The sequence below is a fragment of the Heterodontus francisci genome, chromosome 3, assembly GCF_036365525.1.
Source record: "Heterodontus francisci isolate sHetFra1 chromosome 3, sHetFra1.hap1, whole genome shotgun sequence".
In the NCBI taxonomy this organism is placed as follows: Eukaryota; Metazoa; Chordata; class Chondrichthyes; order Heterodontiformes; family Heterodontidae; genus Heterodontus; species Heterodontus francisci.
The window spans coordinates 98611087-98624180 of NC_090373.1; the positions used below are offsets into that span (position 1 = coordinate 98611087).

Sequence of the window (13094 nt, forward strand, 5' to 3'; positions counted from 1 at the left end):
AACATAATTCTATTTTCTTTTTCAAATAGTACATTTAATAATATTCAAGAATGCACAAAATGAAAATGGGTCTTTAGTCTGTTCCTTTTACAGATCATAGATAGTCCATTCTATCATTGACTCTATCCTGCTCATTTAATCTTCTGAGCAAAGTTTTGCATATGACTTTTAGCACCTGTTCTTCCATAGTTCAACATAAAAGATGATCGGACCGTTTTCCCATGTGCTAACCAAACTTTAGGTAAACTGTACCAATCCATCTAAAAAAGTAGTCAGTGTTCCAGGGTTTTTTGAATAGTTTCTGCAACAGCATAATAACAAGCAGCACTTTGCACAGTGTGACACAAAATACACAGTAGGCACCTACTCATTTTAGAAACACAAACAAGAAATGCTGGAAATACTCAGCAGGTCTGGCAGCATCTGTGGAGAGAGAAACAGAGTTTGAGTTCTGATGAAGGGTCACTGACCTGAAATGTTAACTCTGCTTCTCTCTCCACAGATGCTGCCAGACCCATTGGGTATTTCCAGCATTTCTGGTTTGTGTTTCAGATTTAAAGCATCTGCAGTATTTTGCTTTTACTTATTTTAGAAACCTGGGTTATCTCCTATCCTGTCCCTTAACTTATTTTGGCTTCCCTCCCTAAATCTCACTGCATCTCTGCCTTTCTTTCCTCCTTTAAGAAGCCCTTTAAAAACCTATATTTTTGACTAAGCTTTTGGTCATCTGCCCTAATAACCCCTTATGTGGTGTCAAATTTAGTTTGATAACACCCCTGTAACGCACCTTGTGATGTTTTACTATATTAAAATGTGCTATATAAATACAAGTTGTTGTTGGAAATCACTCTTGTTCTGCCACACTGCTTTTTCAAGCTGCCTCCTGTATTAGTATTTTGCTTCTGAACATGTCACAATTGAAGTTTAACATACATGAAACTAATCCACTCATACATCATAACTAGATCTGGGTAATATCCTCCACATTGCTATAAGTAACTTTTCAATAAGCCAGGCAGAATTTTCTTTCCTATTATAACATTTGAATGCAGGTCATAATTGTAGGTATCCTTCATGATAATAAAAAGAGAACTCCTATGATTTAATTTTCATGCGATGTTGTTGAGTTATGTATTGTCACGAGTAACTTTCCATCTATTGGACATCATTCTTTCAGATAATATACCTCAATGTTTATTTTCTATTGGAACAGTTGCCACTGTGTGCACTTGATGGGCTGAATTTTATGTGCCCCCCAGAGATGGGCGGAGGGGCCCACAGAATTGTGAAGGGAGGTGGCGTGGGTGGGGAGGGCCGGTCGCCTTCCTGTTGCGCCACAATTTAGTCAGGGGGCGGGAAAGGCCGAAGATAGCCTTCCTACCCAAAGGCCAATTGAGGCCCTTAACAGGCCTATTAACAGGCATTTAAGAGCCTCCTTCATGGGCAATCTGTGGCCCATGGAAGGCCCCACCAACAAACAAACCACCTTGCTGGAAACTGGAACCCCCTCCCCCCGTACTCAATACCCACCCTCTCACCTTCCTTCCCCCCACCTCTCTCCCCAACAACATCGCCAGGGCCTGCCGGACCGGTCCCAAAGACCCTGCCTCAGTTACCGGAGACATCCAGGTCTCCAGTGCTAGGCCTGGGTCCAAGGCCTGTTGCAATACCAGCAGTGGCCACCTCTCCCGGTGGTGTGAGATGCCAGCTCTGTGGTTGGCCGGCAACTCTTGGAGGCAGGATCCTCATCTTTAAAGGGATGGGGATCCCAGTCCCAGGCTGTAGAATCGCACCAGGGTGGAGGCGGCAGTGGGGGGGGGGGGGCGGATAGGTGGGGGAGGGAGGGGGGTGCGGGGTGCTGTGAGTGGGTTTCCAAGTGGCCGAGGTAGTATTCCCGCCTTTTCGGTCCAGCAGCAGGAGCCCCGCCATTACCATCAATTCAGCCCATTTTATCAGAACCATACCTTCTCAAGGGCAATTAGGGATGGGCAACAAATGCTGGCCTTGCCAGCAAAATTCACATCCCATGAAATAAAAAGTAAAAAAAATGTTAAACTAAATAATAATCAATAGACAATAAAGTTTACAATGGGAGTAATCTGTATTTTTGGACAGCCTATTTTCAGTGATATCAAATTACAAGGACTGTCTGCAACAGGCATAAAAATACTAATTTTTTGACTGGCTTACACTGTACATATGTTTTGCTGCATTCTATAACGGCTAGAGAATAGAATTCTCAATTTAATTCAACCATTTTGTACTACTTTAAGCAAGGCGAAAATGAATATACCCATTGACTTAGTTTTTTTACATGGACCCAAGTGCCACCCTTAAAAAAAAATACAACATTTTATGGTGGATACAAGAAGCCAATCATCTCGCAGGCTTGAAGTAGCATCTTCATCTTTGTCGTGACTGATGTCTTATTTGCAGTTTCCTCAGTATCAGAGTAACCTAGAGGCATAAGGGATGCCTATGCAATAGCACCACCCACCACCCCCAAAAGAAAAACCAGAAAGATAAGCAGAGATGAGCGATGCCATTTGACCCATTTAGTACATCCTTCCAAAGGAACATATAGTTCCCAATAACAGCATCTAACAGACTCTTGAATAGCTCAAGGGTTCCTGCCCATTCTATACTACCCAGAAGACTACTACATATATTAATCTCATCTCTTTGCACGAAGCAATGCTTCCTGATAGAAGTCCTCAACTATTGATATAAAAAAGGAAAAACTGCAAATACGAAATAAACACAGAAAATGCTGGAAATACACGACAATCCAATCTGTATTGTAAAGAGAAAAGACAAGTTTGATGTTTCAAGTACGAAGTTCTGATGAAGGACACAAACTTTACTCACCCTTCTCCCTTTACAGATACTTACTAAGCTGCTGTGTATTTCCAGTATTTTCTGTTTTTATTTCAGCCTTCATCTGGTTTTATTAGATGTGTCCTATCTCCTTGTCTTGTGATCATAGTTTAACTTAAAATTGGACTCAGGATTTTTATTTTTTTTCAACTTAGCATCTTCACTTTTTAAAAAAAAAGATTCCCTCTCCCTTTCAAAGCTGAATAGTCCGATGTTTAAAAATCTTTTTCCTATAGCTCAGTCCTCTGACTTTAGGATCAAGCTTCATAGCCTACCTCTGCTCTACTTTCATGGTCCAAACTGCATTTTTAGTTCATACCTTCAATAAAAGACAGAGGTTACAGACTAAAAATGTGACCATAGTCTTATACAATAACAAGGACAATGGAATTTGGTCTTCAATTCTCTCCCATGGTAGAATAGAAATGCCAGATGACTTTATAAATGTGTTAGCTCAGCAAGTCATAGAAGAACGCTGTGCCTGTTGCAAGTGGAAGGGAAGGTTCAAGCTGCAGGAGCAGAACCTTCGATCAGAGTTAACTGACTTAGCATTCAACCAATAGGATCTTCCAGATTTCCGATCATATGACTACATTTCACAAGAAATTACTGCAGATTTAGAGATAATGGAGCCCTCAATGATCTGTTATTACCTGCAGGGAAAGTTTTTGTGTTTTTTTAACTTCATAGCTCTAGAGTAAGTAGAGAAAGTAACTAATTTTGTGACTCCTTACTGGTTGAGAGATTTACTTCTCCAATCTCTAAGTTGTTTCACTGGTCAGATTTGCCACAATGACTACCATGGCTTCCACTGCATGAGGGTCAGTTTAGACTAATAAATTTGTCATGGATAACATTTTAGCTTCCAGGAAGACTTCCAACTTGTTAGAAAGGAGAGTGGATACAATGCATTTTCTGTGCAAGACCACTAAATTGACTGGTTAGTGGCATATCAGCAAGATTATTCTACCTGCAGATGTTGTTAAATCAGGCAGTCTCCAAGTTCACAGAGGATCCACAAAGCAAATATCATTGCATGGAACAGGGAAGGCTGAAAGATGATGAAAAAGCACACATTTTCATTTTTCAGATTGAACTCACCTAGTCAGGAGAATGTATACATCAAGATTTTTTGAATGTATAGGTGAACTTCGATCCACTTCTATATTAGATTTCTTAAAGAAGATTGTGTCTAACTAAAGTGTTTTCTACATGTTTTTGTAACACCAATACTATTTGTATCTGCAATTTGAACTATAAACTAGTGAGAAAAAACCATACCAATGGCATGTAATGTACACAAATGACTCACTAACTACCTATACATTCCATGATTACAAAACACAAGCAAATTTCCCTACTAAAGGCACGTTCTAATAACCTGCACTCTATCTCTTCAACAGTTGATATCCCGGAGGCAGTAAATGGTAACATATGGCACCACAACCACCATAATAGCACCTGCTCGATACAGTCTGGAGTTATACTAATCTGAAATCACCAAAAGATAAACAAGACCACCATATCTGGCCAAATCTCTGTTCAACACAAACAAGCTTATGTTAATTTCTAAAATGCAAAGATGAGGCATTGTTGTATACTTGGGAATACTGCATATGACACTGTGAAAAAAAAGATTTAAAATCTATATTATTAATTCTAATTGGGGGTTCAGGTACATAGATTATTAAAATGTCATGAACAGATACAGAAAATAATCAAAAAGGCTAATAGAATGCTGGTCTTTATATCTGGAAGACTAAAATACATGGGGATAGAAGTCATGCTTCAGTTATATGAAGCCCTGGTTAGACCACATCTAGTGTACTGTGAGCAGTTCTAGGTACCACACCTTAGAAAGGTTATTGTGGTCTTGGAAGAAGGGCAGCATAGGTTTACCAGAATGACACCTGGACTCCAAGAGTTAAATTATGAGGAGAGATTACACAGACTAGAATTTAGAAGGTTAAGGGGTGATTTGATCAAAGGAGAACCGATAAGTTAAGTAGAGAGAAACTATTTCTGTTGGTTGGAGAGTCTAGGAGTAGGGGAGTATAGTTTAAAAATAAGAGCCAGACCTTTTGGGAGCAAAATTAGGAAACACCTCAACACACAAAAGGTGGTAGAAGTTTGGAATACACTTTTGCAAATGGCAATTGATGTGCAATCAATTGTTAGTTTTAAAATAGAAGAGGGATAGATTTTTGTTAACCAAAAGGTATTAAGGCACATCGGGCAAAGACAGAGTTAGATCTGAGATTAGCTGTGATCTCTTTAAATGGCGAAACAGGTTTGAAGTGATAAATGATCTACTCCTGTTCCTACATATAGTGTCTTTCATATTTGCAGGATGTCCCAAAGCACTATAGAACTAATTAATTACTTTTGAAGCGTAGGCAAACACAGCAGCCAAATCACATACTTCATGATACCACAAACAGCAATGAAATAACAACCAGTTAATCTGTCTTTTTTTTTGTGTTGGTTGAGGGATAAACATTGGGAAGAACTCTGTGGTTACTCATATGTTCTTCTTCACATAGTGCCATTAGGATTTCTTGCATCCACCCGAATGAGCAAACTTGTCTGCAGTCTAACATCTCATTAAACAAAGACAAACCTGCTCTCTCTGAGCTGTACTGAAGTGGTACCCGAGATTACAAGATCATGGCAGCATTTGACCAAGGCTGGCATCAAGGAACCCTAACAAAACTGAAGTCAATGGGAATCAGGGGAAAACTCTCTGCTGGTTAGAGTCATACATGGCACAAAGGAAGATGGTTGAGGTTGTTGAAGGTCAATCATCTCAGTCCCATGACACCACTGCAGGAATTTCTCAGGGTAGTGCCCTAGGCCCAACCATTTTCAGCTGCCTCATCAATGACCTTCCCTCCATCATAAGTTCAGAATTAAGGTTGTTCGCTGATTATTGTATGATGTTCAGTACCATTCGCAACTGCTCAGATACTGAAGCAGTCTGTGGCCACATGCTGCAACACCTGGACAACATTGAGGCTTGGGATGATAAGTGGCAAGTAGCCTCTGTGCCACACAAGTGCCAGTCAATGACCATCTTAAACAAGAGAGGAACTAACCATCTCCCCTTGACATTCAACGGCATTACCATCGCTGAATCCCCCACTATCAACATCCTGGGGGCACCATTGACCAGAAACTGAACAGGACCAGCCACAGAAATACTGTGGCTACAAGAGCAGGTCAGAGGCTGAGAATTCTGCAGCGAGTAACCCAACTCCTGACTCCCAAAGCCCGTCTCCCATCTACAAGACAAATCAGGAGCGTGATGGAATACTCTCCACTCTTCAGCACAATGAGCAGCACTCACGCACCTTCACCTTCCCATCCAGGGAAAGCTGGCACCACCAAGGTGGGGAAGGGAGAAACTATGCCTTTGTAGTATAGTGAGGGGGTGTAGGAAAAACAGGTGAACTCAGCATTTTTAAGTGTAGCGAGGGATGGGGGGGCAAAAGGGGCGAACTCTGCACATACTGCAGTTGTGGGGGAAAAAAGAGGTCAACACTGCATTGGTAGTATAGTTCGGGGGGGGGGGGGGCAAATATGCATTTTTGGTGTAGTTGGGCGGGGGGGGGGGGGGCAACTCTGCAGTTTCTTGGCAGGGCTGGCAGCCCTTTAAAAATGGAGTCAGCATCTGTGCACAAACAGTTGACGCTGTTCAGGGAGTTGCCAAAACCACCCTCGCCATGTGATTGGGAGGCCGGCCGCCCTGTATATGATAACGAGCCGCCTGGCTCAAGATCGCAGTGGTGTGGCGGCGTGCAACCAGTGCGTGCCGGCTGCCATTTTTCAGGCCCGCCGCTGCTCCCGAGGGTGGGACCACAAGATGCAACCCACTGTTTCTAGCGCGCAAAGAGTCAAGAACAAAGGAACATAAATACAATTTCTGGAGTGGTGCCTCTCATAGCAAACATCATGACTTAGATTTTATAATCTCGCCCTTCAGCTTGTAATGGATCAGATTTTGCTGCAATAATAATGGCGTCTGATGACACACGCTGTTATTATTGCAAATTGGACAGCAACTTGCTCCGATGAAGAGATACCTCGTGAATTGCAAATCACCACAAGTTACTGCTCAAATTGTGCCATTCCACCACCAGATTAATGAAAACAGCATCTCATGCTTAACGTCCCCATCAGTTTCATGAAGATGCTGCATTTGCACATTGGCTGCCCATTAAACTCATTACAGAAAGTTATGTCTAGTAAATAACAGCATATGTATCCATTTAACCAACCCATTTAATTGTTAATGATTGGCAAATCATTACCTCTCACCTAGAAAACAAAATTATAAAATGTGGAGTTTCATTCTTTTATGTTGCAAATTGTTTCAGGAGATTTTAAAGATGTCAAATTGCAGATTTTAACATTCTTTTCTGTCTCTTTCCTATCTCTCTTAACTAATCTTGCTTTTCAGCTCTATTTTTCTTTGTACCTGACTTGAATTTACCTTATTTAATTTGGCCTATTTAATTCCCAGTCATTCCTGTTTATTTCTCAACCCTGTAACTGACTGGCCTCTAATTGCCGGGTGCATCCTTCTCCCTTTTTTGAACAAGAGTGCTGCATTTGCAATTTTCCAGTCTTCTGGGACCCCTGCTGTATATCAGAAGGATTGGATGATTGTGGCCAGCACCTCTGCAATTTCTACCCGATACAGGTGTAAATGTGAAAAGCAGAATCATCAGCAACAGCCATCCAATAACAAAAAATAAAACTTCATTTCTGTGCTAGTTAACCTGACCTCAAGGATATTGGTCCCAGCTCTGTTAAGGTGCAACCATTCCATCTTGAACAGGTCCCTCCTGCCACAGAACTAGTCTCAATGTCCGAGGAATCTGAAGCTCTCACTCCTGCACCGTATGTTTAGCCACAAATTAACCTGCCGCATCCTTCTATTTCTACACTCACATCCAAGTGATCATCCTCTGCCATTTCTGCCACCTCCAGTATGATGCCATCACCAAATACAGCTTCCCCTCCCCTGCCGTCACCATTTCGAAGGGATTGTTCCCTCCACGACACCCTCGTCCACTCCTCTATCACCACCGACACCTCGTTCCTTCCCATGCAATCGCAGGAGGCGCAATACCTGCCCTTTTACCTCCTCTCTCCTCACCATCCAATGCCCCAACACTCCTTCCAGGTGAAGCAGCGATTTACTTGTACTTCTTTCAATTTCATATACTGTATTTGCTGCTCACAATGTGGTCTCCCCTACATTGGGGAATCTAAAATGCAGATTGGGTAACCACTTTGCTGAACACCTCAGCTCAGTCCACAAGTACGACCCCGAGCTTCCGGTTGCTTGCCATCTTAATTCACCAGCCTGCTCTCACGCCCACATTTATGTCCGTGGTCTGCTGCAGTTTTCCAGTGAACATCAACACAAGCTCAAGGAACAGCATTTCATCTTCCACTTAGTCACTCTACAGCCATCTGGACTCAACATTATTAGATTAGAGATACAGCACTGAAACAGGCCCTTCGGCCCACCGAGTCTGTGCCGACCATCAACCACCCATTTATACTAATCCTACACTAATCCCATATTCCTACCAAACATCCCCACCTGTCCCTATATTTCCCTACCACCTACTTATACTAGTGACAATTTATAATGGCCAATTTACCTACCAACCTGCAAGTCTTTTGGCTTGTGGGAGGAAACCGGAGCACCCGGAGAAAACCCACGCAGACACAGGGAGAACTTGCAAACTCCACACAGGCAGTACCCAGAATCGAACCCGGGTCCCTGGAGCTGTGAGGCTGCAGTGCTAACCACTGCGCCACTGTGCCGCCCTGAATTATGTTGAATGATTTCAGAAATTAACAGCCTTTTCTTAATTTTATTTTGTTTTTTTTTTAAACCATGTGCCTCTCAAACTTGTTTTTCATGATTTTGCTTTTGGGTACAGCTGTTCATTATTCTGCCATTAACACACTCTCTCTAGACAACTGCTTTGGCTTTTAATACAACTATTAGCACTCCCTTTGCCTTTGTTCAGTGATTTCTTTGTTATTTAATTTCTCCTGCCCTCTGCCCTATCACACACCTCCCCTTTTGCCTTTCTTCCGCCGCCCTCTTTTCACTTGCTCAAAGCCTATTACATTTCTAACCTTTGCCAGTTCTGATGGAAGGTCATAGAAATGAAATGTTAACCGTTTCTCTCTCCAGAGATGCTGCCAGACCTGCTGAGTATTTCCAGCACTTTCTGTTTTTAACAAAGAACAAAGAACAGTTAAGCACAGGAACAGGGCATTCAGCCCTCCAAGCCTGCGCCGATCTCGATGCCTGCCTAAACTAAAACCTTCTGCACTTCCAGGGACCGTATCCCTCTATTCCCATCCTATTCATGTATTTGTCAAGATGCCTCTTAAACGTCGCTATCGTACCTGCCTCCACCACCTCCACCGGCAGCAAGTTCCAGGCATTCACCACCCTCTGTGTAAAGAACATGCCTCGCACATCCCCTCTAAACTTTGTCCTTCTCACCTTAAACCTATGTCCCCTAGTAACTAACTCTTCCACTCTGGGAAAAAGCTTCTGACTATCCACTCTGTCCATGCCACTCATAACTTTGTAAACCTCAATCATGTCGCCCCTCCACCGCCGTCGTTCCACTGAAAACAATCCTAGTTTATCCAACCTCTCCTCATAGCTAATGCCCTCCAGACCAGGCAACATCCTGGTAAACCTCTTCTGTACCCTCTCCAAAGCCTCCACGTCCTTCTGGTAGTGTGGCGACCAGAATTGCACGCAATATTCTAAGTGTGGCCTAACTAAAGTTCTGTACAGCTGCAGCATGACTTGCCAACTTTTATATTCTATGCCCTGACCGATGAAGGCAAGCATGCCGTATGCCTTCTTGACTACCTTATCCACCTGCGTTGCCACTTTCAGTGGTCTGTGGACCTGTACGCCCAGATCTCTCTGCCTGTCAATACTCCTAAGGGTTGTGCCATTTACTGTATACTTCCCACCTGCATTAGACCTTCCAAAATGCATTACCTCACATTTGTCCGGATTAAACTCCATCTGCCATTTCTCCGCCCAAGTCTCCAACTGATCTATATCCTGCTGTATCCTCTGACAATCCTCATCACTATCCGCAACTCCACCAACCTTTGTGTCGTCCGCAAACTTACTAATCAGACCAGCTACATTTTCCTCCAAATCATTTATATATACTACAAACAGCAAAGGTCCCAGCACTGATCCCTGCGGAACACCACTAGTCACATCCCTCCATTCAGAAAAGCACCCTTCCACTGCTACCCTCCGTCTTCTATGACAGAGCCAGTTCTGTATCCATCTTGCCAGCTCACCTCTGATCCCGTGTGACTTCACTTTTTGTACCAGTCTGCCATGAGGGACCTTGTCAAAGGCTTTACTGAAGTCCATATAGATAACATCCACTGCCCTTCCTTCATCAATCATCTTCGTCACTTCCTCAAAACACTCAATCAAATTAGTGAGACACGACCTCCCCTTCACAAAACCATGCCACCTCTCGCTAATAAGTTCGTTTGTTTCCAAATGGGAGTAAATCCTGTCCCAAAGAATCCTCTCTAATAATTTCCCTACCACTGACATAAGGCTCACCGGCCTATATTTTCCTGGATTATCCTTGCTCCCCTTCTTAAACAAAGGAACAACATTGGCTATTCTCCAGTCCTCTGGGACCTCACCTGTAGCCAATGAGGATGCAAAGATTTCTGTCAAGGCCCCAGCAATTTCTTCCCTTGCCTCCCTCAGTATTCTGGGGTAGATCCCATCAGGCCCTGGGGACTTATCTACCTTAATGCTTTGCAAGACAGCCAACACCTCCTCCTTTTTGATAATCAGATGACTGAGACTACCTACACTCCCTTCCCTTGGCTCATCATCCACCAAGTTCTTCTCTTTGGTGAATACTGAATGAATACTCATTTAGTACCTCGCCCATTTCCTCTGGCTCCACACATAGATTCCCTTCTCTGTCCTTGAGTGGGCCAACCCTTTCCCTAGTTACCCTCTTGCTCTTTATGTATAAAAAGCCTTGGGATTTTCCTTCATCCTGTTTGCCAATTACTTTTCATGACCCCTTTTAGCCCTCCTGACTCCTTGCTTAAGTTCCTTCTTACTGTCTTTATATTCCTCAAGGGATTCGTCTGTTCTTAGCCTTCCAGCCCTTACGAATGCTTACTTTTTCTTTTTGACTAGGCTCACAATATCCCGCGTTATCCAAGGTTCCTGAAACTTTTATCTCAGATTTCCAGCATCCACAGTATTTTGCTTTTGTATTAGTGGTTAATTCACTGCCATCTTTCTTCCAGGAATGGCTACCTTGAAGAAGTTTTGCTCTTCTCTCCAACGGGATTTCCGTTTATCTCTTTTACTGGTTCACCTTCATTGCTTTCCATTTCCCTCCTCGTGTTCGATAAGGTGTACACCAAACTCATTTTCACAGCCACATCTCCTTCCTCAGTGACTGTCTCTGGCTCAGACCTATTCCACATGGATTCCAACTGAAATTCCATCTTCATGTTTTGCATCCACCCAGGACCCTAGCTCAAAGCTGTCCTGCAGTTTCATTTCATCCTTCGTCTTATCAGAGACTTCAACAAAAACCTGTTTCTCTTCCTTTCGGGCGTTAAAGAACGCAAGCTCCAGCGGCTCCTGGGTACCAACCCCCCTCCAGATCTTTCTTCCCCTTCACTTCCCACTGACCCCATCCCTTCTCCAAATCTCATCCCTTGCTGTGTATTCACAATACCCTCTGACTTTCCCATCTCTTATGCTGAACAATCTGTACTTAGCAAAGGACTCTGTTTTATCTCCTTACACCCCCACTTCAAATGAATTTTGCACTCAGCATAACGTTGAGTTCTTCTTCTGTCACCTTCACCCCGGGCTCACTTTTTTGGCCAGGAGCTCCCCGCACCCCCCTGCACTGACCGGCAGACCCATGCACCCACCTCCACTATACTCCCTCCACCTGGACCACTCCTTCTAGCCTCTTACCTGATCTTGATCTTTTCATTGAGAACTATCGGCAAGGCATCGGCCAACTTAATTTCTCTGCTCCGCTCACTCTAACCTGTCTCCCTCTGAACTTGCTGCACTCCATTCTCTCAGGTCTAACCCCGACATTGTCAGCAGATTTAATCACAAGAGCGATGCTGTTGTTGCCATCTGATGTACCGATCTCTACCTTGCAGAGGCTAAGCGCCAACTCTCAGACACTTCTTCCTACCTCCTCCTGGACCATGACCCCATCACCAAAAAACAAGTCACTGTCCACAGGACTGTCACTGACCTGATCACCTCTGGAGATCTTCCCTCTACAACTTCCAACTGCATAGTCCTACAACCCCGGACAGCCCGCTTCTACCTCCTTCCTAAAATCCACCAACAAGGCTGTCCCAGTAGACCCATCATTTCAGCCTGTTCCTGCCCCACAGAACTGATTCCTTCCTATCTCGATTCTTTGTTCTCCCTGGTCCAGTCTCTTCCCACCTACATCCGTGATTCTTCTGACGCCCTACATCATTTCAACAATTTCCAATTTCCTGGTCCTAATCGCCTCCTCTTCACTATGGACGTCCAATCTCTCTACATCTCCATCCCCCACCAGGACACTCTGACGGCTCTCTGCTACTTCCTTGAACAGAGGCCCAACCAGTCCCCATCCACCACCACCCTCCTCTGCCTGGCTGAACTTGTTCTCACACTGAACAACTTCTCCTTCAACTCCACTCACTTCCTTCAAATAAAAGGTGTTCCTATGGATACTCGCATGGGTCCTAGTTCTGCCTGTCTTTTTGTGGGGTATGTCAAACATTCCTTGTTCCAGTCCTACTCAGACCCCCTCCACCAGCTCTTTTTCTCGTTCATTGATGACTGTAACGGTGCCGTTTACTGCTCTCGCCCTGAACTGGAAAACTTCAACTTTGCTTCCAATTCCTTCTCTCACCTTTACATGATCCATCTCCGACACTTCCCTTCCTCGACTTCTCTGTCTCCATTTCTGGGGATAGACTATCTACTATATTCATAAGCCCACCAGCTACCCCAACTATACTTCCTCACACCCTGCCCCTGTAAGAACATCATTCCATTCTCCCGGTTTTTCTATTTCTGATGCATCTGTTCTGATGATGCAACCTTTCACAACAGCACTTCTGATATG

The 13094-nt window shown here is 43.7% G+C and overlaps 1 protein-coding gene across 2 annotated transcripts in view; it reads right to left on the bottom strand.

Moving 5' to 3' along the window:
• Positions 1 to 13094, bottom strand: part of LOC137358739 (venom phosphodiesterase 2-like) — a 194012-nt gene that overhangs the window by 167980 nt on the left and 12938 nt on the right. The window lies entirely within an intron of this gene.